This window comes from Erinaceus europaeus, chromosome 10 (assembly GCF_950295315.1).
Source record: "Erinaceus europaeus chromosome 10, mEriEur2.1, whole genome shotgun sequence".
Lineage (NCBI taxonomy): Eukaryota > Metazoa > Chordata > Mammalia > Eulipotyphla > Erinaceidae > Erinaceus > Erinaceus europaeus.
The window spans coordinates 42986575-43009849 of NC_080171.1; the positions used below are offsets into that span (position 1 = coordinate 42986575).

Here is a 23275-nt window from a genome sequence, read left to right on the forward strand (position 1 = left end):
TTGCCTCCAAGGTAAACACCTGCAGACCTGCTTCACCATTTGTGGAGGAACCCCTCACCCCTGCTGGTAGGGAGCCAGGGGCTCTATCCAGGATCCTTGCACTTTGTACTATGTGCACTTATCCCAGTGCACCACCGCCCAGCCCCCAACTAAGAACTTTACACATGTACCAACAACTTTATCTACTGTAAAACATTAATCCCCCGATTCTGCGCCAGCACTATGGCTGGCGAAAGCTTTTAGGGCTATGGTGGCGGTCGATATCCGAGACAATCTGCTGGGAATCTCTTGAGTTGACAGTTCATGGATCCCCATCTTGAACAGTGGAAGTGTCCTCGATTACTTTTCAGAAAGAAGTAACCCTCTTTATGACAGGACATGAAGTGGTCAAGATGCAGAGGCTAACGTTAGAACACTTAAATCAGATGATTGGAGTAGAATACATCCTTTTACATGCTCAAGAACCTATTCTTTTTATCATTCGGAAACAACAGCGGCAGTCTCCCACGCAAGTCATCCCACTGGCAGACTACTATATCATTGCTGGAGTGATCTATCAAGCACCAGACTTGGGATCAGTTATAAACTCCAGAGTGCTTACTGCAGTGCATGGCATCCAATCAGCTTTTGATGAAGCTATGTCATACTGTCGATACCATCCTTCCAAAGGTTACTGGTGGCATTTCAAAGATCATGAAGAACAAGATAAAGTCAAGCCTAAAGCCAAAAGGAAAGAAGAACCAAGCTCTATTTTCCAGAGACAGCGTGTGGATGCTTTACTCCTAGACCTTAGACAAAAATTTCCACCCAAATTTGTGCAGCAGAAGTCTGGAGAAAAGCCTGTTCCAATGGATCAAAGAAAGAAAGAGCCAGAACCTGTACCAGAAACTGTCAAACTTGAGGAGAAGGAGACCGCAAAGAATACCCAACAGACAAGCACTAAAGGCCCCCCTGAAAAACGAATGTGGCTTCAGTGAGAATTGCACAGGAGAAGCTTGCAAGATTGCTTTGCCATTGCCATACCTCGTTACTGTGACAGGCTCTTGAACATCCAAATTCTTTGTCACAACTCTACCCTCTTTAAGAAAGCTGTGCAAGAACCCTCATGTCCCCAGATTTACAAAATAATAATAACATTTTTATGTTTCTTTTGTAAACTTTCCCCTTCTGAACTCGACAGCAACCTCCTTATTCACATATGTTCTATATATATTTTTTTAAAAAAATAAATAAAGCTATCGGTATAAATTGTGAAAAAAAAACATTAATCCCCCATAAAGAAAACTGCAAGATGTTTTTATTTCCTGTTGTATATATGCATTTAGCTTTGTTTTTATGCAGTTGGTTCTTTATTCAATATACAGTAAATATGGCTAGCTAAAACAAGTTCTCTGAAATCAGTGCTTCAGTTCAAATATTAACTCCTTCCAGCTTCACCAATTCTGCTACCTCTTACCTTAGCGTGTTACTTACTTTTGATGACTTACATATGCTGTAACTTATAAGAGCATGTGGTATATTACACGCAGAAATTTTTAACTATTTTGAATTGTCAGTACTTTAAATATCCTATTTTTCCACTTTGCATTATAACATAACTTTTCTCTAAATTATTCCATGTTCTTTACATATGAAACTTAAATTTCTATCTAGCAGTTATTTACATGGCTATGCCATAATTTTTTTTATTTATATAAAGGAAACATTGGCAAAACCATAGGATAAGAGGGGTACAACTCCACACAGTCCCCACCACCAGACCTCCGTATTGCATCCCCTCCCTTGATAGCTCTCCTATTCTTTAACCCTCTGGGAGTATGGACCCAAGGTCATTGTGGGATGAAGAAGGTGGAAGGTCTGGCTTCTATAATTGCTTCCCTGCTGAACATGGGCGTTGACTGGTCCATCCATACTCCCAGCCTGCCTCTCTCTTTCCCTCGTGGGGGCGGGGTTCTGAGGAATTGGAGCTCCAGGGCACATTTGGTGGGTTGTCCTTCCAGGGAAGTCTTCTTGACATCATGCTAGCATCTGGAAACTGGTGGCTAAAAAGAGAGTTAACATACAAAGCCAAACAAATTGTTGAACAATCATGAACCTAAAGGCTTGAATAGTGCAGATGAAGAGTTGGGGGGGGGGGGGTACTCCATTTTGTAGAGCTAGTAGGCATATTTTAGTTATATTCCAAAGGGCCTGTGGATATACTAGGTTGTTTTTTTTTTTCTTTCTTTTTTTTTTTCCCCTGAGCTTGAAATCTGATATGCAGGTGGATCCATGTTATTGTCTGGGGAGATGATGTCATGACTGGAAAAGGAACAGAAAGCTGGGTCAGGGAAGAGAGTAGCTCCCAAATATGAGAAAGGGGTATAAATATTGTTGACTGTAAACCCCATCAATTTTATTTGGTCTGGGGCCCATATTCAGCTTAGGAGCCTATGTGACCTCTCTTCATCCCTATAGATCTGAGCTCACATTCTGTGGTCATGAGTAGGAACATTCCAAGCTGCCCCAATATTGACCCATCTTCCTCAGGTGTAGCATAGAGTATGTTGTCCATCCTCCCTTCGGAGGATGGAACATTCTCTACTGTTGTTGATCCAAGTTGAGGGAAAGGTCCTATGGGGCCCACAAAGGGGTCTATTTTGTTGTTCCTGGTTGAGATGAGAGATAACAATGGAAAGAGGGATTTATTTGAGTCCTAGGCCCATCATGTCTGTTTGGGAATCTCAGGACTCCCAATTAACCATTACCTTTAGTCTATTTATAATATTTAGTCTAGGTTCTACTGTTATACATTATACAGTTAATGCAGTATTACATTTTAGTCAGGAAGCTGTTTGCATATTTGGCTATAATTTTGCATGTTTGTTTGTAATTTTGTAGTTATTTCCATAAAATAGGTGTGTGGCAAAATAAGCACATGGTGTCTATTTTTTAATAGTAGACTGTTTATGAATTCTGATGCATATTATCAAATCCCTTCACAAAGGGATATACCCACATATAACCCCACCACCAACATATGAAGGGGGCCACTTCTATATCCCCAATCAGAGTTATAGATGTGGTATTATCTCCTGATAGAACACATGAGAAATATAAACTATTTTGTTTTCTCATCTGTTGAAATCTCATTAAAGCTAAAAAGAAAATGAGTGCTAGATGCCATCCAAAAAGGTTGGGATAAATATGTGGTGAATAGTAGCAACTATTATCTAGTAAAAACAGAAATATACAATAGTCATATTCTTAAAAAAAAGTTGCCATCTGTCCTTTCAAAAATAAACTAAAAAATAAGCACTTAAAGTAATAGTTAAAATTTTCTATTTTTGTTTGGGTTAGTCATATGCTTTTTGTAATGTCTAAATAAGGGAAAACAGATAGAGAAGCCAAACATTAGAATTTCCATAGCAGCTGTAATGTACAGTTAAGAACCTTTGTGAAGAAAAACAGAATAATAGGTAGACTTGACATTTACAGAGGATTTTCATTCCCATCATTAGATGGATAATTCCAACACAATGAAAATAAGTCCTTATCTCCCAATCATATTTTAATAGAACAAATTTTCTATACACATGAACATGAATAGACTCTTGGCAATGCAGGTTATTTAATGGACACATCACTTTAAGCTAAGCCTTCTCCATCTGTTCAGCTCTCTGATTACCAATGCATGGAGTACATAATTTACAATTACATCATAAAAATAAGATCTACATTGTATCAACCCATGTCAGAGCTTTTCAATCTCCACTATTTGGCATCTGTTGCAGTATTAACATTTGCTGCTTTCCAACAAATCACAGGCAAACACAACATTTTCTCAATTAGAAAAATATGAAAAAAAATTACATATTTGAAAGTGAAAAGGGTGGCTGAAGTAATAATTCACTACGTGGGACAGAAGCCTTATTATGATCTCCATTCAGGCTCAAACTCTGGTACCACATGGGTCATACTATGCTATAGGAGGAAGCTCCAGTGCTGGTGTCTCTCCTCTCTGTGTCTTCCATCTGAATGAAAAAGTTTGGCAAAATGGTGAAATCTTGTATACATGCAACCCTGTCTCAGCAACAAATATTTAAATGAAAGGAAAAGGGAATTCTCAAGCATACCATTTTCTTTTATAATCTTCTTTTATTTAGCATTGATAACTTTCTTTTTATTTATTTATTTATTTATTTTATAAAGGAGACATTAATAAAACCATAAGACAAGAGGGGTACAACTCCACACAATTCCCACCACCAGATCTCCATATCGCATCCCCTCCCCTGATAGCTTTCCTATTCTTTATCCCTCTGGGAGTATGGACCCAAGGTCATTGTGGGATGAAAAAGGTGGAAGGTCTGGCTTCTGTAATTGCTTCCCTGCTGAACATGGGTATTGTCTGGTAGATCCATATTCCCAGCCTGCATCTCTCTTTCCCTAGTAGGGTGGGTCTCTGGGGAAGTGGAGCTCCAGGACACATTGGTGAGGTCATCTGTCCAGGGAAGTCTGATCAGCATTACACAGGCATCTGGAACCTGGTGGCTGAAAAGAGAGTTAACATACAAAGCCAAACAAACTGTTGAACCATCATGGGCCTAAAGGCTGGAATAGTGCAGATGAAGTGTTGGGGGGTACTCACTGCAGACTATTGTGTAGTTTTGCTTTCAGGTATATATTTTGCCCTAGTTTATGGATACATGTGAACATAGGCTCTGTCTCACGTTACCTGGTATATATCTAGGTTTTGGGACTTTGTTAGGAAGTGAACCACCTGAGATGGAATTAGAAAATACTATGAAAGGAAATGTCTCACCCGAGTAATGAAGCTAAAAGGTTGTCATTCCACACCTGAAGTCTCTGGACACAGTCTCAAGTGAAGCATGCTGAGGTGGTACTCATTTTATTGATCAGGTTGGGATCTGTGGATGCAATATTATTTGGTATGAGAAGCATGCAGGAAAGAAGCACTGCTAACTTTCTACTTTAAGTAGTCAGTCAAGTTCCTCTCTGAGTTGAACTTCCTTAACTTTCATCAGAGAGTGGAATGTCAAGTTATGAATAGGCATATTTGTATATGTTACAATGATAAAGTCATTTCTTAGATCATTTTGTGAATATAAATGATACAAATGAGAATACTGGGAGAAATTCAAAGATAGCTGTATATATGCATAGAATGATTTTTTTTAACGTGACGCCTAAAAATGAACTCAGGGTCTTACATATTTGTGGTAACACTTAACAACTTTACAGTCACCCAGGCTGGATTTTTTTCATTTTCTATTCAGAGAGAAAGAGATGAAGAGAGTGAGAGAGAGTAAATGTCGTTTGTACCATTCTTGAAGTTTCCCCTATACTGACTGGTGTTCCTATGTTGTTTGGCACTTGAGTTCAACGTGTTATACTTGACAAGACACTTACGCTGCCAGATGAGCCATATCCCAAGTTATAGTCTTTGTTGGAGAACCCCTAATATCTTGATAGACCTCTGAACTGTAATTCTTGTTATTTCTCTACTGAGTTATTTTTTCCTAATTACTAACAGCTATATATTATACCAGTGATAATCAGAAATTCTTTGCTATCTTTCAGATTCTGTTTACAGCCTACATGGCATTTGGCTAGTATCAAGCAAGGTAAACATAGATAATAGGTCAAAAGGCCTTCAGGCTAACAGAGGCCTTATCTGATTTCCCTGAATTATACCTACTTGTCTCAAGTGGCCTCCCCAGGGCTCTGTTCTGGCTTCTACGCTATTTAATATTTACATCAATGACCTCCCAGAAACTTCTTCAAGGAAATTCATCTACGCCGATGACATCTGCTGTGCAACTCAGGCATCCAAGTTTGACATCCTCAAGGAAACACTCACGAAAGACATGTCTCTGATATCCGATTACTATTAAAAATGGCAACTAATCCCTAGCACTGCAAAAATGGTATCATCTGTTTTCCATCTACACTATGCCTTGGCCTCGTGTGAGCTTAATGTGCAGCTTGACGATACGAGAATCCGGCATGAAGCCCAGCCAGTCTATCTTGGCGTTACTCTCGATCACACTCTGTCATTTCACGATCATCTCATAAAAACTGCAGCAAAGGTGGGCGCGAGGAATAACATCATTGCAAGACTGGCCAGCTCCTCGTGGGGCGCGAGCGCCTCCACACTACGATCATCACCTCTGGCATTATGCTATTCCACTGCAGAATACTGTGCCCCAGTATGGTTCCGTAGCCCCCATGTCCACTTGGTTGATTCCAAATTATATTCCTCCATGAGGATAATTTCTGGAACCATCCTTTCCACCCCGGTTCCAGTTCTTAGCAACATCGCCCCGCCAGATATTCGTCGGGATGCGGCATCATCCAAGTTCATTTCCCACGTCTACGCTCGACCTGACCTGCCAATATACGCGGATATCTTCGCCCACCCTGTTCAACGCTTGACGTCTCGTCATCCAATCTGGTCTCCTACGCCTACACTGATCTTCTCTGGTCCAGACTCTTGGAAACAGTCCGCTGAGGTAAAGAACAAACACCTCATCACAGACCCCTGCAAGCGTCAACCCGGCTTTGACCTAGCACGTTATGATTGGGCCCTCCTCAGTCGCTATCGAACAGGCCATGGCCGGTGCGCCGCTATGCTCCATCGCTGGGAGCCAGAGATGACCCGAACTGCCCCTGCAGCTACAGACAGACTATGACCCACATAGTCAATGACTGCCACCTCTCCAGATTCAAAGGAGGTCTCGAAACTTTACATCAGGCTCAACCTGATGCTGTTGACTGACTACGGAAGAAGGGCAAACGCTAGAAGAAGAATTCAGATGTTTATGGTTATATACATCCTTAAGATATGTATACTTGCCATAGATATATGTACATATACCCAATAAATAGAGGGACAGAGTGGCCCATGTGAAACATTAGGCAGAAAGATCCTATGGAAACATTCAACAGAATCTCACTGTGAGATGTACTCTGTATGTTTGCCACTCCATATCCCCTCATTTTTCCCACCACTAGTGGTATAATGTTTCTTTTTATTTTTTATATATATATTTATTTTCACTTTTTTTGACCTTTTTGTTTTATATTGTTGTTGCATTTATTATTGTCCTTGTTATTGATTTCATTGTTGTTGGGTAGGACAGGGAGAAATGGAGAGAGGAGGGGAGGAGAGAGAGGAGGAAAGAAAAATAGACACTTGCAGACCTGATTCACCACCTGTGAAGCGACACCCCTGGAGGTGAAGAGCCAGGGGCTCGAACTAGGATCCTTACCCCAGTCCTTTTGCTTCGCGTCATGTGCACTTAACCCTTTGTGCTAACACCTGACTCCCATAATACTTATTTTTCAACCCTGAGACATGAACAAAACTACTCCATGGCATCCAGAGTCCCTACATGGGTTTTTTTCTATAATTCTCCTTTTTTTTTTTTTAACTGTGATGGGGAAGGAGAATTAACCTAGCCCTGTGTGCATATGCAATGCCATAACTGAGCAATCTCTCTGGACTATGCTATCCTTCTTTATTTTAAAACACTCAAAGAGAGAGGAAAGACAAATAAAGCCAGATAAGACAGAGAGGAAGGAGAATGACAGACACTACATCATTGCCCCCACCATTCAAAGAGCAACCCTAGCAGCTTTCATGATGCTTCTATGTAATGCCAGGGTTCAAATCCAGGACTTTGCTCTGGTAAGTTGTATACTCAACTTGCCAAGCTATCTCCTGACCCTAATGTCTGGAAATATTTTAGAAGAAAAACTACAGGAGGAGAAGCAAGGGTGGGGTGAGAAATATGGAAAATTGGTGCCTCCCTCCATTTCCTTGCTCTCCTTAGAATATGGATATTAGCTGATGTACAGAATTTCCTGTAGACCAAGTCTCTAGTGGTACCGTAGCCTTACTCAGATTGTACTTGCTTAAATGCTCTCTTTTCTTAGCTTTGGCCTGGATGCAAGTCTTTGATTTTTATCATTCCCAGTGTCTGTTTGCCTTTGTGCGTGTGGTTTATTTAAAGACAGGGTACATCAAGTTCTCTTTGTTTTGTATCACTACAGTGACACGCTCACCTAAATGCTTAATGAAGGTCTCATTTCTCCGTATATCCCCATAAAGCATGTATAACGAGTTGGAGGTTGCTAACCACTTCAGGCAGAAGAAATGAAAACTACAAGTTCAAGAAAGTCAGACCTAGGGAGATAGCACAACAGCAGTGAGTCATACTTTCATGCCTGAGGCCCAGCAGTCCTAGGTTTAATTCCAGTACCACCACCACAAGTCAGAACTTAAGTGTGCTCTGGTTTCTCTTTCTCACATTTTCTCATGGTAATGATTTTTTTTTTTTTAATCCTGGTTCTTTGCTTTGGATAAAAGCTTGTTAACTTTAAGGGCCTGACAACTAAAGATAAGGACTTTCTTATTTTAAAAAAAGCACAAGAGAAAAGAAATAATATTTTAATGCTTTCCTTTTGCTATAGTTATAGTACTTCAACTCAAGCAAACAAAACTAGAGAATGTGACATAGGTTCTGGCTTGAACATCAAAGCAAAACTGTTAAAACTATATATTAAGTTTATTTCTTAGTATTTTCTGAAGGAATTATTAATTTCATTACATTTGTTGGCTAATTTTGTTATAAAGATTCATTATTTAGTCTTGATTTGCTCTGGGAGGTTCATGACTAGCACAGTTGCATGTTTTACTATGGGAAAGGAAGCAGTAAGATAAAGATCCAAGTATTTGGTTATCTGAAAAGTCAGAATGTATTTTTGCATAGAAAAACATTAAAAATATACATGACATGACTTTTCTGGCAACCAGTAGAAGGCAGAGCAAAGAAAATTTCAGCAGTGCATTTGAGTAGAGGAGTGTAAATTATTTAAATTAATAATTAGCTCATTTTCTAGAAATTCAAATGATAATCTTTGTTACTATATTGGTATAGACATACTACCTCAGTCCTTTAAAAAAAAAAGCATGTTATGTTTACGCACACATGAAATTCTTTTCCCAACTCCTTTCCACCAAGCCTCTTGAGGAGTCTGTATGACAGCACTGATTAGATTCACTACTGTTGTTACTTCTAGGGAAATTTCACAAAGAGAATGTTTAACTAGTATCATATCCTACCTCTATACTACCACTAGTTCACCATCTGTGCCATAGGCTTTTCAGTGTCTGTGACAGTCAGGTTATGAGTGAAAATGACTTTGAGCCTTTTTTCTTTGGAGGTCCCTTGCTCTCCTGCCATTGTGCCACCACCCAGACCAAATTTTACTCTCACATGTGGTATTTTCTCCTTGATCTTCCATTTTCTTCCCAGAGATGTGTCTTACTAGTGTCTCAGAAGTAAAACAAAAAACAAAACAAACAAAAAATTACTCCATATGTGTTCCTCAAAAGAAACAATCTGCATTATTTCTGCTTCCTTGGGAACATGGGAAATAATTATGAGCTTTAGAATAGGAAGATGGCTCTGAAGGTAAAAACTAAGAAGAACAAGATGGGAAATATCTTGTGCTATTATTCACTTGGAAATAAATAGAATGTTTCTATGCATGTATCACAACCTGTTCTGTCTCTTGAACATGTTTTTGGCCTTGTTTAGCAGTGTATTTTTCTGTTGAGTCACTTTTAGCTCCTCTCACTATCTGTGAAGAAAATATCTCTTAGGGGCTGGCCAGCAGTGCACCCGGGTAAGCTCACATATCAGCAAGCACAAAGACCCAGGTTCAAGTCCCCACTCCCCACCGGCAGAAGGGAATGCTTCATGAGCCGTGAAGCAAATCTACAGGTGTCTCTCTTTCTCTCCCTATTTCTATCACCCCATCTCAATTCCTCTCTGTCCTATCAAATGAAAAAATTAGGGGAAGAAATGTCCATTGGGAGTGGTGACTTCATAGTGCAGGCACCAGTCCCTGGCGATAACCATGGAGGTAAAAAAAAAAAAAAATCTCTATGATAAATGAGATGGATATATGTAGTGACCAAATAATGGAATAATTACTTGTTTGTTAGCTTCTCATTTAGAGAAATGACAAGAGGAAAGGCAACCTAATAGAGATGGATTTACAAAGATGGAAATGTTTTTTGTTGGATCAGCTAAGAAAACATCATGATATCTAATCTCCCTTTCCACCTCCCCTGACACTCTTCTATTCATGCCTTTGCTGTTATTATTTCAAGTACTGATCCAAGTAGGGCAATGGAGATATGAAAGTTTTTCTGGTATATGAGCTGAAAGGAGCAATCACTTAGCAAAATTTGTATCAGTACTATTGCTGACATCTATTAACCAGTATTTAGGAGTGAATGAGGACTACATCAACTGTCAACATCTCTTTAGCTTAAAAATGTTATGAGAAATAAGGTAGGAGAATGCTGTTTCTAATATTGATTATATTAGGCTTAGTTTGGCTGATTCCTATATTTGTTCTAAATGTTCAAAGTGCTTTAGTCTGTCTCAGAAAGAATTTTTTAAGGGGAAAAAGACTTAAAATCCTTTCCATGCATTTTAAACTTAATATAGTGACTGTCAATTCTATAGGTAAATAATTCCCAAACAACTAAATAGCAAGTGACTTTAGATTTTCTTCTCCTATACTATGAGAAAAAACTTTAAGAATAATTTTTTTCTGAAATCTCAGTTGTGACTATACAATAAGCTGTCAACAATAATGATATTACTCTAAAGGGAATCATGTTTTAAGACAATACCTGATAGTTAATTTAATCTAAGTTGCAAAATGTTCCCTTATCTTCTACAGTAAATAGATTACCGGGAATTATTTTCATTCATTGATTACACTATGAATGGTGCACTAAATTTCAGTTATTACTAGTAGTAATAGTAATAGCAGTAGTATTTTTAAAGATGTTAAAAAGTTTTTTGGTGCTTGAAGGACAACTACAGTCTTTTTGTTTTTACTTGTTAAATGTTATTTCTTGTTGTAACTATAAGTATAATCTAGTAGCCATTTTGTTATTCTGTGGAAAAGTATTAGAATTTAAGTAAATAGCAGTTTATACAAAATAAGTAAAGGAAAAAAAACATCATCTGACCTTAAAGACTTCCTCACCATGGATATAATTTCCAGTTCACTGATACCTTGGGGCATATTTCTGTTTGTTTTATTTGTTTTTACTATTTTTATACATTTACTATTAGATAGAGACAGAAATTGAGAGGGGAGAGAGAAATAGAGAAGGATAGAGACAGAGAGATACCTGCTACCCTGCTTCACACTTGTAAAGCTCTCCCCTTGAGAAGGGGAGTGGAATAGGGGCTTGAACCTTGCACACTATAAAATGAGTGCTTAACAAGGTGTGCCACCACCACCCCCAGCATTTTTTAATGGAATAATTCAGGAGATAGCTGACCTGATAGAGCACATGTGTGAGGACCTAGATTCAAGTCCCCAGATATTATGTAGGAGCACCTGCACATGTTTTTTCTGTGTTTGTTTGCTTGTTTGTTTTTACCAGAGCACTTCTTTCATCTGGTACATGATGGTGTGGTAGACTGAACCTGGGATTTTGCAAGCTCAGGCTTGAAAGTCTTCTTGCATAGTCATTCTGTTATCTCCCCAGACAACTGCACATGACAATTTTCTTGACTGGTGGAGCAGTGCTATGCTATTTCTACTTCTGTTTCTGCCTCTCTTCCTCTGTTTCTTTTATTCTTAAAAAAAAAAAAAGAGTCATGAAAGTATGTACCTTATCAATAACCCTGATAGCAAAATAAATATGTATGTATATATTAATAGTATTAATACTAACAAAAATGAGTGGGAAATCTTTTATTCCTCTAATGGTATTAGTTAGCAATTCCCTTGACTAATATTACAATTTTATGTAGCTCAAAATGTAGCACTTGAAACATAAATGTGCTAGAAAAATCTTTACTGATTATACTGACCTACTTGAGAGGGACATGTATTGAAATTTCTTTATTGTTTCACCCATTTAGCATATTATTAGCTCAAAGTTGGTGCTTAGAAAACATTGGTTGTCATATAAACAACTCACATTCCACTTCTTCAGTGCTGTGATATCTTTCTCTCTAGCTCTGTCTCTGTCTTCTTATCTGAAAAAGTTGGCTAGGAGAGGGGAAGTCCTAATGATTAAAAGTGAAACAAAGAGTACATAGGTTGAATTAATTGAATCATAGAAAACTGACTCCAACATCCTATTCGTCCTTTGTACAAACAAGATGGAAACTAGAAGAAAACTCTTTGGGGATTTTGTGTTTTTAATTGTGAGGTCCCTTTAAAAAAAAATTCTTGCCATCCAGGAAGGTTAGCAATGTCACTCAGCTCAGAACACAGAGTGATCATATCAATATTAATAAGCTCAGTGAAGTGCCACTGGCTTTAGTGCAATTTTGACTCTGCAACCTGACTAATAAAATAAAAACTAATTCTAAAAATAATTTACCTCCTGGAGACCTTAAAATGGATTTTACTAATGAAGGAAAGAAACTAGCATGGATATTTCCTTTTTGGTGGGTGATCAAATGTTATAACAGACCATAAGTCTAAAATAGCATTTTCTAAACTGCCAACATCTCTTTTTAGAGAACATTTTGTACACTTTTCATCCATGATTATAATTTGAGTCATTTTAGCAAGCAATTAAGAGATGAAAGGGTGAGAGAGAGAAATGAGGAAAGCCAAAGGTGTTAAGCTTTGTTTTGATTTTGTTTTTCTTAGCTTCATTTGTTGCAAGTTATTTTCCAATATGCACATTTCTGTGTGATAGATTATAGAATGGCATATGCATAGAAACAGGGGACTCATGACATGCATAGGATATCATTCTTTACTCATAAATTTCTTTACTATTAGAGTAAAAGCATAAGAGCCTGCTGCCTAATAAGTAGGAAAGACAGGTGCTGTTCTTTAACTTGTGTTGGCTGGCAGCTAGGATGGAAAACATCTCAGAGGCTGTGTTGCTTTTGGTTCCTTGATTGTTTGAAGGTTATCTTGGGAATTTTTCTGCTGTGGGGTGTGTGTGTGTGTGTGTGTGTGTGTGTGTGTGTGTGTGTGTGTCTTTTTGTCTCACCATTTGTATACAGAGTTCTATGTAAGAGAAAGACAGAGACAGAGGTTGACAGGCAGAGAGAAAAAGAACCCTATTGGATCTATCAAATTAATGTCAGTCAATTAAACAGCCCCAGATAAGTAAACCTAACTGTCCTGCATAAGTAAATTACTTATCCACCTGAAGGTACAGTGTTGAATCAGAAACTTTAAATTCTTTTTCTTCCTAGCACAGGATTTGTAAGCTTGAGATCCTTCCTGAACTTAGCTTCCAGCACCGTATGCTAGTGATGCTGTAGTTCTCTCTCACTCTCTCTCTTTCTCTATGATAAATAAATAAATATTTTTTAAAAATAGGTTCTTCCTACTATAATTTCTTAATATAAATTATTCCTTAGCTCTCTCAAATGCTATGATTATTTTATTTCGTGTATTTACTAATAAGTCTTTATTATGCTCTAAAAGTCACATTTTGGGGGTGTGGAGTAAAACCAAGACCTCACGCATATGTGATTTCATCACTTTATTTAATTTTTCCATTCAGTTAGAGAGATAGAGAGAGAAAGAATGAGACAGAGTGAGAAAGAGAGAGAGAGAGACCACAGTTCAAAAGCTTCCTCCATTGCCATACCACACATGCTATAAGCACACATAGAAAGCCAAGGTAATAGAGGCAGCTTTGGAACTGTGGTCTCTCTCTTATTCTGTCTCCTTCTCTCCATCTCTCTAACTGAATAAGAAAAGCAGTATAGGCACCCAGTAAGCTGAGCTATCTCTCCAGCTCCTAAAAGTCGCTTTCTTTATGGGACCATAAAAAACTCTCTCTCTGGAAAGCACATTGAATATATTAGCACTTCCCCTGTTGCCTTTCCTGCCTTTTATGCAAAGGAGACTAAAATACATAAGGTTAAATTCTCAGGGTCACCGCAACTTAGCTAAGAATTTAAATCTCTATCTGTGCTGCTAATAGTTTTCTGTTTCTGTTTTTGCAGAATTATTGTTTTTTTCTGCACCACTCTGACTAAACTAGTTCATTCTAGTGTACAAGAATGCCACTGTTAGTGTATTCAAGAAAGAAAAGCTAAATATTTCTGTGAAAAAATGTAGATGTCTGTATTTTTGGAAGATTTCCAAGAACTTTATTCACTCCTTACATTCATTTGATTTAAAAAAGAAATGATTGAGTGCCAACTGAATAGAATCCAGGGATAGAAGACAAGATAAAGCAGAGTTCATTTTCACCATAGAAAGTATAAAAACTAATGCATATATATACTTGTCAGTAATACTGAAAATTTCACACCCAGTAAGAGAGAATAAAAGTAAGTAAACAGCATCTGTTGCATGCTAAAAGGTTTGTTAACATCTCTGCTTTGCTCCTCTGACTCTTGAGTATGCATGTTCCACTCTGGGGTCAGTCCCTTAATTAAGGAAATCTACCAATTCTATCTACTAATAAGAAGCAGCCAGTTAGAATTAAGAGTCTATGTACACCACATAGATGCTGCTTCTCTGCAGACACATCTTCTCATTATATTCACTGTCCCTTTCACCATAATTCAATCCACTCCTTCTCCCACCTCAACCCCAGAGCTTGTGCTGTCCTTATATCAATGCAGACAGACTGATTTCAGTTCCAGGTTGAGAAGTTCAATAATGGAGGCACAAATACCTGTATGGACTTTATTTCTTTGGAGCTTCGAAAAGACTTCAAAAGTGTGATTAATTTCCTCTGCAAGGAAAGATGTTAGTCTCAGTGAGTGCCCACATTGCCAGATTAACCTGTGGCCTTTTTTGTGTCCTTTCCAATGACTCTCAGAAAGATTCAGATTTTTTTCAATAAAATCAATATCTTGAGGATGAAAATACATCACCATAGGTGACATTTGAAAACTCTACTGAGGGTGATATACTGCTAAGGTAAAATAGTCCCTCAGAACTTTGTTATTTGAAACCTTGGTGCTGAGCTGGCCTTGGCATTATTCTGCCTAAACTCTTTATTGAGTATGCTTCTGTTTTGATCTGCTTCTAATTTACCTTGCTCTTTGTGCTGCCTCCTGCTCTGTTGGGAATCAATGGGTGTTTACTGTGCTACTGGTTGTATCATTACTGGCTTCATTGTGAACATCTTGAATGTGGTCTGTTTGTTTCTTCTCCACAAGTAACATTTGCTTCCTCTGTTTCATATATTACTATCTTCAGAGTCCTCAAAACTTGAGTGGGACAACTTAATTACAATTGAATAACTGGAAAATTGAATTGCAGTTGTGATATCCTTAGAGGACTAGGTTCTCCATTGAAATGACTTCTAAGAAATATATCTGACCCATGACTAGGATGAAGAGGAACAGTTTGTCCCCATTCTTCATTCTCTTACATTCTGTGGAATTCCACCCACTTTGACATTGCTCTACCAATAATGTAGAAAACCTCTGTCACTCTGTCTCTTCCCCTTACTGATAGCCTTTAGTCACCTTTGGCGTAGACTATTTACAAAACTCTCAGAAGTCTCCTGGATTTTCTGTTTGTTTTATAACTCTACTGCTGTTCTTATGAACCCAGTGACCACCTCTATTAATAATGAGTGCCAGTCCTATTACAGATTAATCATATCATATTGAATATGCTCAGATAAAGTCTGATGACTTCCACATTTCTCTGATGAAATATTCATGACACAAAGGTTTCACCTTTATAAATCATGGTTACTCTATTGAGTTTTTTCTTTCACATTTTCCAAACTAGCACATAATTTTTTTCAAATGTGGATCTGAGAAAAACAAGATGAATGAATAGGGAGATGTACTTTTCAACTACATATACTTATGGTTTTACTACTACCTTCAATTTGTATTAGAAAAATAAGATACCAGATAGTAAGGAGATATTCCAAACCTAGTTTTTGAAGGTCTATTTCTTAATAAAAGGTAATTATTTATTATGATAGCTTAATTTAAATTGAAAGAAAAGTTTGTTACTTGGGGCTTTGACAATAAAGAGTATTAAAGATGAATATGGGGGGTTCCCGGAAGATGGCAGACTGAGAAGCTGCTAGTGGCTTGAGCTCTGACCACATCTGCTGTGGTCAGATAGGATTTTCTGCCTAAATTTAGTAGGCCAGTCAATAAGGGGTCCTAGCGGTAACACCAAGGAGGTGACAATAACTTAATTTGGGTTAAAATATAGAGTAGGAAAAAAGGGAATTAATTTTTTTTTCTTTCTTTTAAATTATTAAGCACACCTCCTCCCCCTTCCCACCCCCATAACCAGTCCCTGGGGACCAGCTCCTAGCAGGCTCCCCTGCTGAGCCCCTTTCTTTACCAAAATTCCTGTCCCTCCAGGGAGTATCATTCATTCTAAGTCTATACCCTTCTGAAACCTCTGGCCTTTTTTCTTTCTAAGTAGCCAACCCCCCCCCCACCTCACCCCGCTTGGCTAATTAAATAATTAAAAATAAATAAATAAATAAATAAATAAACTCTTTCCTTTCACTGCTCTTTTATGACTGTTCTTTTTCTTATCTTTTTCTTTTTTCTCTCTTTCTTTTTTTTTCTTTTTCTCATTCTTGCCATCCTTTCTTCCTTAATCCTACAGCTTCCAAAGCCACAGGGCCCATCCCCCACACCACCAAACAGTGTGCTTTTTGAATTCACTGATACACATTTGGGAATTATTTTGGGGAAGAATTCTGACTTAGAGTTGGACTCACACTGCGAGTATCTCTGCTCAACATCCCTTCCTCCTTTAGCTACACCTAGAATATACAGTGGATAGTAGATCTACATAACTGTCTATTTCAGCTATCCTTGTCTAGTCCTGAGGTTTTTGTTTTTTTTTCCTCTTTCTTAACAATCAGCTGCCTCTGATCACGAGATTTGAGGTAATCTGGGACAGGGTTTTCTTTTTTTATTACCCTGCTCTATTTTATTATTAATATTATATAAAGGCATATATCTTCCTCCCCCTTTAGGTTGATCAGAATTAACTCTTAGGGTATCTTTCATTGCTAGGGTAGTGGGCATCTTATCTATTGTGGGAGGAACTTGTCTCGTTACTCCTAACTCCTCTACAGACACTCCTCTCCCTCCTCCTCCTAGCTAATTAAAAAAATTAAATTAAATTAAATTAAAAATAAAGTAATCAAAAAAAACTTTCCTTTCACTGCTTTTTAATTACAGCTCTTTTTCTTATCTTTTTTCTTTTCTCTCTCTTGTCTCTTTTTTCTTTTTTTTTTTTTTATCTTGCCATACACTTCTTCCTTCTTTTTTGCCTTTCTGAATTTGTGAATTATTTTGGGGAAGAAATCTGACTCAGAGTGGACTCTCTATGTGTGTATCTCTGCTCTACTTTCTTTTCCCCTCTTGTTACCCCTAGAATATACAGTGGATAGTAGATTTGCATAACTGTCTATTCTTGCTATCCCTTCTTTCTTTTCTCTTTCTTCTTCACTGGGATTTGGTTACTATTTTTTCAAGGACTGGAGAAATTATTTGGCTAACTGGTAGTGATTAAACGGCTTCAATACTTGCTTCAGTTGCTACTGTAATTCCTGAGGTTGGTGAGTGCAATTGTCATAAAGGTATTTAGTACAGTGTTGCTTGTATTCAAGACACAATAACTGAGGAACAACAGAGCATAAAAAAAGAAACACATAAATCAAAAAAATGGGGAGATCAAAACATAAAAACTGCTACTCCAATGAATGAAGACAAGAGCCCAGAAGAAACTACAAATCAGCCAGAAGTAACCATAGATAAGAAAAGTATGCAAGCAATAATAAATTTATTAATCACAGAAATGAAAACAACATTGGAGGAAAGGAATGGAAGTATTAGGGAAACAACAGTTGAGACCCCCAAGGAAAATACTGATTATCTTGAGGCAATTAGAGAATTGAAAGCTGAAATAGCTGTAATGAAGAAAGAAGCTGAGGCAAGGGAAAGCAGACTAACAGAAGCAGAAAACAGAATTAGTCAGACAGAGGATGAGTTAGAGAAAACTAAGAAAGAGGTGAAAGAGCTTAAAAAGAGATTGAGAGACACTGAAAACAACAACAGAGACATATGGGATGATATCAAAAGAAGTAAAATTCGCATAATTGTCTGGCCAGAGGAAGAAAAAGAGGAAGGGGAAGCAAACATTCTAGAGGAAATAATAGAAGAAAACTTCCCAAACCTGAATAACAGAAAGGCCATCAAGATTCAAGAGACCCAGAGAGTACCAAACAGAATCAACCCAGACCTGAAGACACGAAGACACATCACAGTCACAATGAGAAGAAGTTAGGATAAAGAAAGGATCCTAAAGGCTGCAAGAGAGAAACAGAAAGTCACATACAAGGAAAAACCCATAAGATTATCTGCAGACTTCTCCACTCAAACTCTAAAAGCCAGAAGAGAATGGCAAGATATCTATTGATCCTTGTATGAAAAAGGGTTTCAACCAAGGATAATATATCCTGCTAGACTTTCATTCAAACTAGATGGACGGATCAAAACCTTCTTAGACAAATATTAAATCCATAATATCAATAAATGTCAATGGCTTAAACTCACCCATCAAAAGGCACAGAGTGGGGGGATGGATCAGAAAACATAACCCAACCATATGCTGCTTGCAAGAATCCCATCTGTCACAACAAGATAAACACAGACTTAAAGTGAAAGGATGGAAAACTATCATACAGGCTAACGGACCACAAAAAAGGGCAGGAACAGCCATTCTCATCTCAGACACGATAGATTTTAAATTAAATAAAGTAATAAAAGATAGGCAAGGACATTACATAATGATTAGAGGATCAATCAGCCAAGAAGACTTAACAATTATTAACATCTATGCACCCAACAAGGGACCATCTAAATACATTAAGCATCTACTGAAAGAATTTCAAAAATACATCAATAGTAATACAATAATAGTGGGAGACTTCAATACCCCACTGTCACACTTAGACAGATCAACAAAGCAGAAAATCAACAAAGATACAAGAGAATTGAAGGAAGAGATTAAAAGACTAGACCTCTTGGACATTTTCAAAGTCCTTTACCCCAAAAAACTGGAATACACCTTCTTTTCAAATCCACATACACATACTCAAGGATAAACCACATGTGACGCCACAAAGACAGCATCAATAAATTCAAGAGCATCGAATTCATGACAAGTATCTTTGCAGACCACAGTGGAGTAAAATTAACATATAACAACAAACAGAAAATTATTAAAAGTCACAGAATTTGGAAACTAAACAACATACTCCTCAAGAACCACTGTGTCAGAGATTCACTCAAACAGGAAATTCAAATGTTCCTGGAAACAAATGAAAATGAAGACACAACCTATCAAAATATTTGGGACACAGCTAAAGCAGTACTGACAGGGAAACTTATAGCCATACAATCACATATTAAACACCAAGAAGAAGCTCAAATGAATGACCTTACTGCACACCTCACGGACTTAGAGGAAGAGGAACAAAGGAACCTTAAAGCAACCAGAAGGACAGAAATCACTAAAGTTAGAGCAGAAATAAACAACATCGAAAATAAAAGAACCATACAAAAGATCAATGAAGCCAAATGCTGGTTCTTTGAAAGATTAAACAAAATTGACAAACCACTAGCCAGACTCACCAAACAAAAAATAGAGAAGACTCAAATTAATATAATTGTAAACCATGGAGGAGATATCACAACTGACACCACAGATATCCAGAGAATCCTGTGAAACTTCTATAAAGAACTATACGCCACCAAGCTAGAGAATCTGGAAGAAATGGAACAATTCCTAGAAACCTATGCACTTCCAAAACTGAACCAAGAAGAACTACAAAATCTAAATGCACCAATCACAGACAAAGAAATTGAAACCATTATTAAGAACCTCCCCAACAACAAAAGTCCTGGACCAGATGGCTTCACAAGTGAATTCTACAAAACTTTCAGGAAATAGTACCCATACTTCTGAAGCTTTTCCATAAAATTGAAGAAACAGGAATACTCCCTTCTAATTCTATGAAGCCAACATGACCCTGATATCAAAAGCTGATAGGGACAGAACAAAAAAGGAAAACTACAGACCAATATCTCTGATGAACATAGATGCCAAAATATTAAAGAAGATCCTGGCCAAACGGATACAGCAACATATCAAAAAGATTGTTCATCACGACCAAGTGGGATTCATCCCAGGAATGCAAGGCTGGTTCAACATCCATAAGTCAATAAATGTCATTTATCACATAAATAAAAGCAAAGACAAAAACCAAATGATTATCTCAATAGATGCAGTGAGAGCCTTTGACAAAATCCAACACCCATTCATGCTCAAAACTCTACAAAAAATGGGAATAGATGGGAAATTCCTCAAGATAGTGGAGTCTATATATAGCAAACCTACAGCCAACACCATACTCAATGGACAGAAGCTGAAAGCATTCCCCCTCAGATCGGGGACTAGACAGGGTTGTCCACTGTCACCGTTACTCTTCAACATAGTATTGGAAGTTCTTGCCATAGCAATCAGGCAAGAGAAAGAAATCAAAGGTGTTGTTTTCGACAGGTTATGTTGTTTTCGCCGGGCTGGCTTCACGGGCAGGTAACAGACGACCAGGGACTCATAGTTGAGCTGTATGCAGTATCTCTTTATTCATGCACAATCTAAGCCGAGCTGAGCTAAACTAAAGGTAAAGTACTCTAAAACTCACAATGCTGTCTTTATATATACTTGCCAAGTAGGGTGGAAACAGGGTGTGACATAGAGAGGGTGGAGAGAAAAGTGACTGGTGACAATCAGAGTGTGACAAGGAGAGGATCAGGGTGTGACAAGGAGGGGGGGTGGAGCAAAAACATATCATGAAACAGTGGGGATTGAACCAATGCCCTGGAGGGAGGTACTTGTTAACAGTGGTTATATAAATAGAATGAAGTGGTTATGTAAATAGAATAGTGTTAAGCAGGGGGGATTTAAACCAAATGAAACAGAAGGGGTCTCATGCATACCAACACAAAGGAATACAGATTGGAAGGGAAGAAGTCAAGCTCTCACTATTTGCAGATGATATGACTGTATACATAGAAAAACCTAAAGAATCCAGCAGAAAATTACTGGAAGTTATTAGGCAATATAGCCAGGTATCAGGCTACAAAATCAATGTACAAAAATCAGTGGCATTTCTTTATGCAAACACTAAATCTGAAGAAGCAGACATCCAGAAATCACTCCCATTTACTGTTTCAGCAACATCAATCAAATACCTAGGAATAAAGTTGACCAAAGAAGTGAAAGACTTGTATGCTGAAAACTATGAGTTGCTACTCAAGGAAATAGAAACTGATACCAAGAAATGGAAAGATATCCCATGCTCATTGGAAGAATAAACATCATCAAAATGAATATTCTCCCCAGAGCCATATACAAATTTAATACAATACCCATCAAAGGTCCACCAAGATTCTTTAAGAGAATAGAACAAACACTACAGTCATTTATCTGGAACCTGAAAACACCTAGAATTGCCAAAACCATCTTGAGGAAAAGAAACAGAAATGGAGGCATCACACTCTCAGACCTTAAACTATATTATAAAGCCATCATCATCAAAACAGCATGGTACTGGAACAAAAATAGGCACACAGACTTGTGGAACAGAATTGAAAACCCAGAAATAAATCCACACATCTATGGACATCTAATCTTTGATAAAGGGACCCAAAGCATTAAATGGAAAAAGGAGGCTCTCTTCAATAAATGGTGCTGGGAAAACTGGGTTGTAACATGCAGAAGAATGAAATTGAACCACTTTATCTCACCAGAAAAAAAATCAACTCCAAATGGATCAAAGACCTAGATGTCAGACCAAAAACAATCAAATACTTAGAGGAAAACATTGGTAAAACAATTTCCCACCTACACCTCAAGGACATCTTTGATAAATCAAACCCAATTGCAAGGAAGACTAAAGCAGAAACAAACCAATGGGACTACATCAAATTGAAAAGCTTCTGCACATCCAAAGAAACTATTTAACAAAGAGACCCCTGACAGAATGCGAGATCTTCACATGCCAGACATCAGACAAGAAACTAATCACCAAAATATATAAAGAGCTCAGCAAACTTAGCACCAAAAAAGCAAATGACCCCATCTAAAAATGGGCAGAGGATATGAACAAAACATTCACTACAGAGGAGATCCAAAAGGCTAACAAACATATGAAAAACTGCTCTAGGTCACTGATTGTCAGAGAAATGCAAATTAAGACAACACTAAGATACCACCTCACTCCTGTAAGAATGGCATACATCAAAAAGGGCCCCAGCAACAAATGCTGGAGAGGTTGTGGGGACAGAGGAACCCTTTTACATTGCTGGTGGGAATGTAAATTGGTACAGCCTCTGTGGAGTGCAGTCTGGAAAACTCTCAGAAGGCTAGACATGTTCATGTGATCCAGTAATTCCTCTCCTGGGGCTATACCCCAAGGACTCCATAACACCCAACCAAAAAGAGGTGTGTACTCCTATGTTCATAGCAGCACAATTCATAATAGCTAAAACCTGGAAGCAACCCAGGTGCCCAACAACAGATGAGTGGCTGAGAAAGCTGTGGTATATATACACAATGGAATACTATGCAGCTATCAAGAACAATGAACCCACTTTCTCTGACCCATCTTGGACAGAGCTAGAAGGAATTATGTTAAGTGAGCTATGTCAGAAAGATAAAGATGAGTATGGGATGATCCCACTCATCAACAGATGTTGAGTAAGAAGATCTGAAAGGGAAACTAAAAGCAGGACCTTACCAAATTGTAAGTAGGGCACCAAAGTAAAAACCCTGTGGTGAGGGGTAGACATGCAGCTTCCTGGGCCAGTGGGGGGTGGGAGTGGGTGGGAGGGTCACAGTCTTTTCGTGGTGGGAATGGTGTTTATGTACACTCCTAGTAAAATGTAGTCATATAAATCACTAGTTAAATAACATGAGAGGGGGAAAATTAATTGTATGTCTCGAAGTTTTTCAAAACACAAACTGAATCTTTTTAATATATAGACTGTGTAATTGATATGCAGACTCTCTCAAAAGCCTAGACCAAGTAGATCAGAAGCAACCAATAGCACAGCTATATACAAGATACTGGATACTGTACAGCAAACCATAACAAAAGGACTTTTCAAAGTTAACCCAATTACCAAATAATGTGATGATAACATTAACTATCGATTGTCTTTTTGAA

The 23275-nt window shown here is 37.9% G+C and overlaps 1 pseudogene; it reads left to right on the forward strand.

Annotated features, from left to right (window-relative positions):
* Positions 1-234: 234 nt before the first annotated feature.
* Positions 235-1262, forward strand: LOC103115031 (mediator of RNA polymerase II transcription subunit 6-like; annotated as a pseudogene).
* Positions 1263-23275: the final 22013 nt, after the last annotated feature.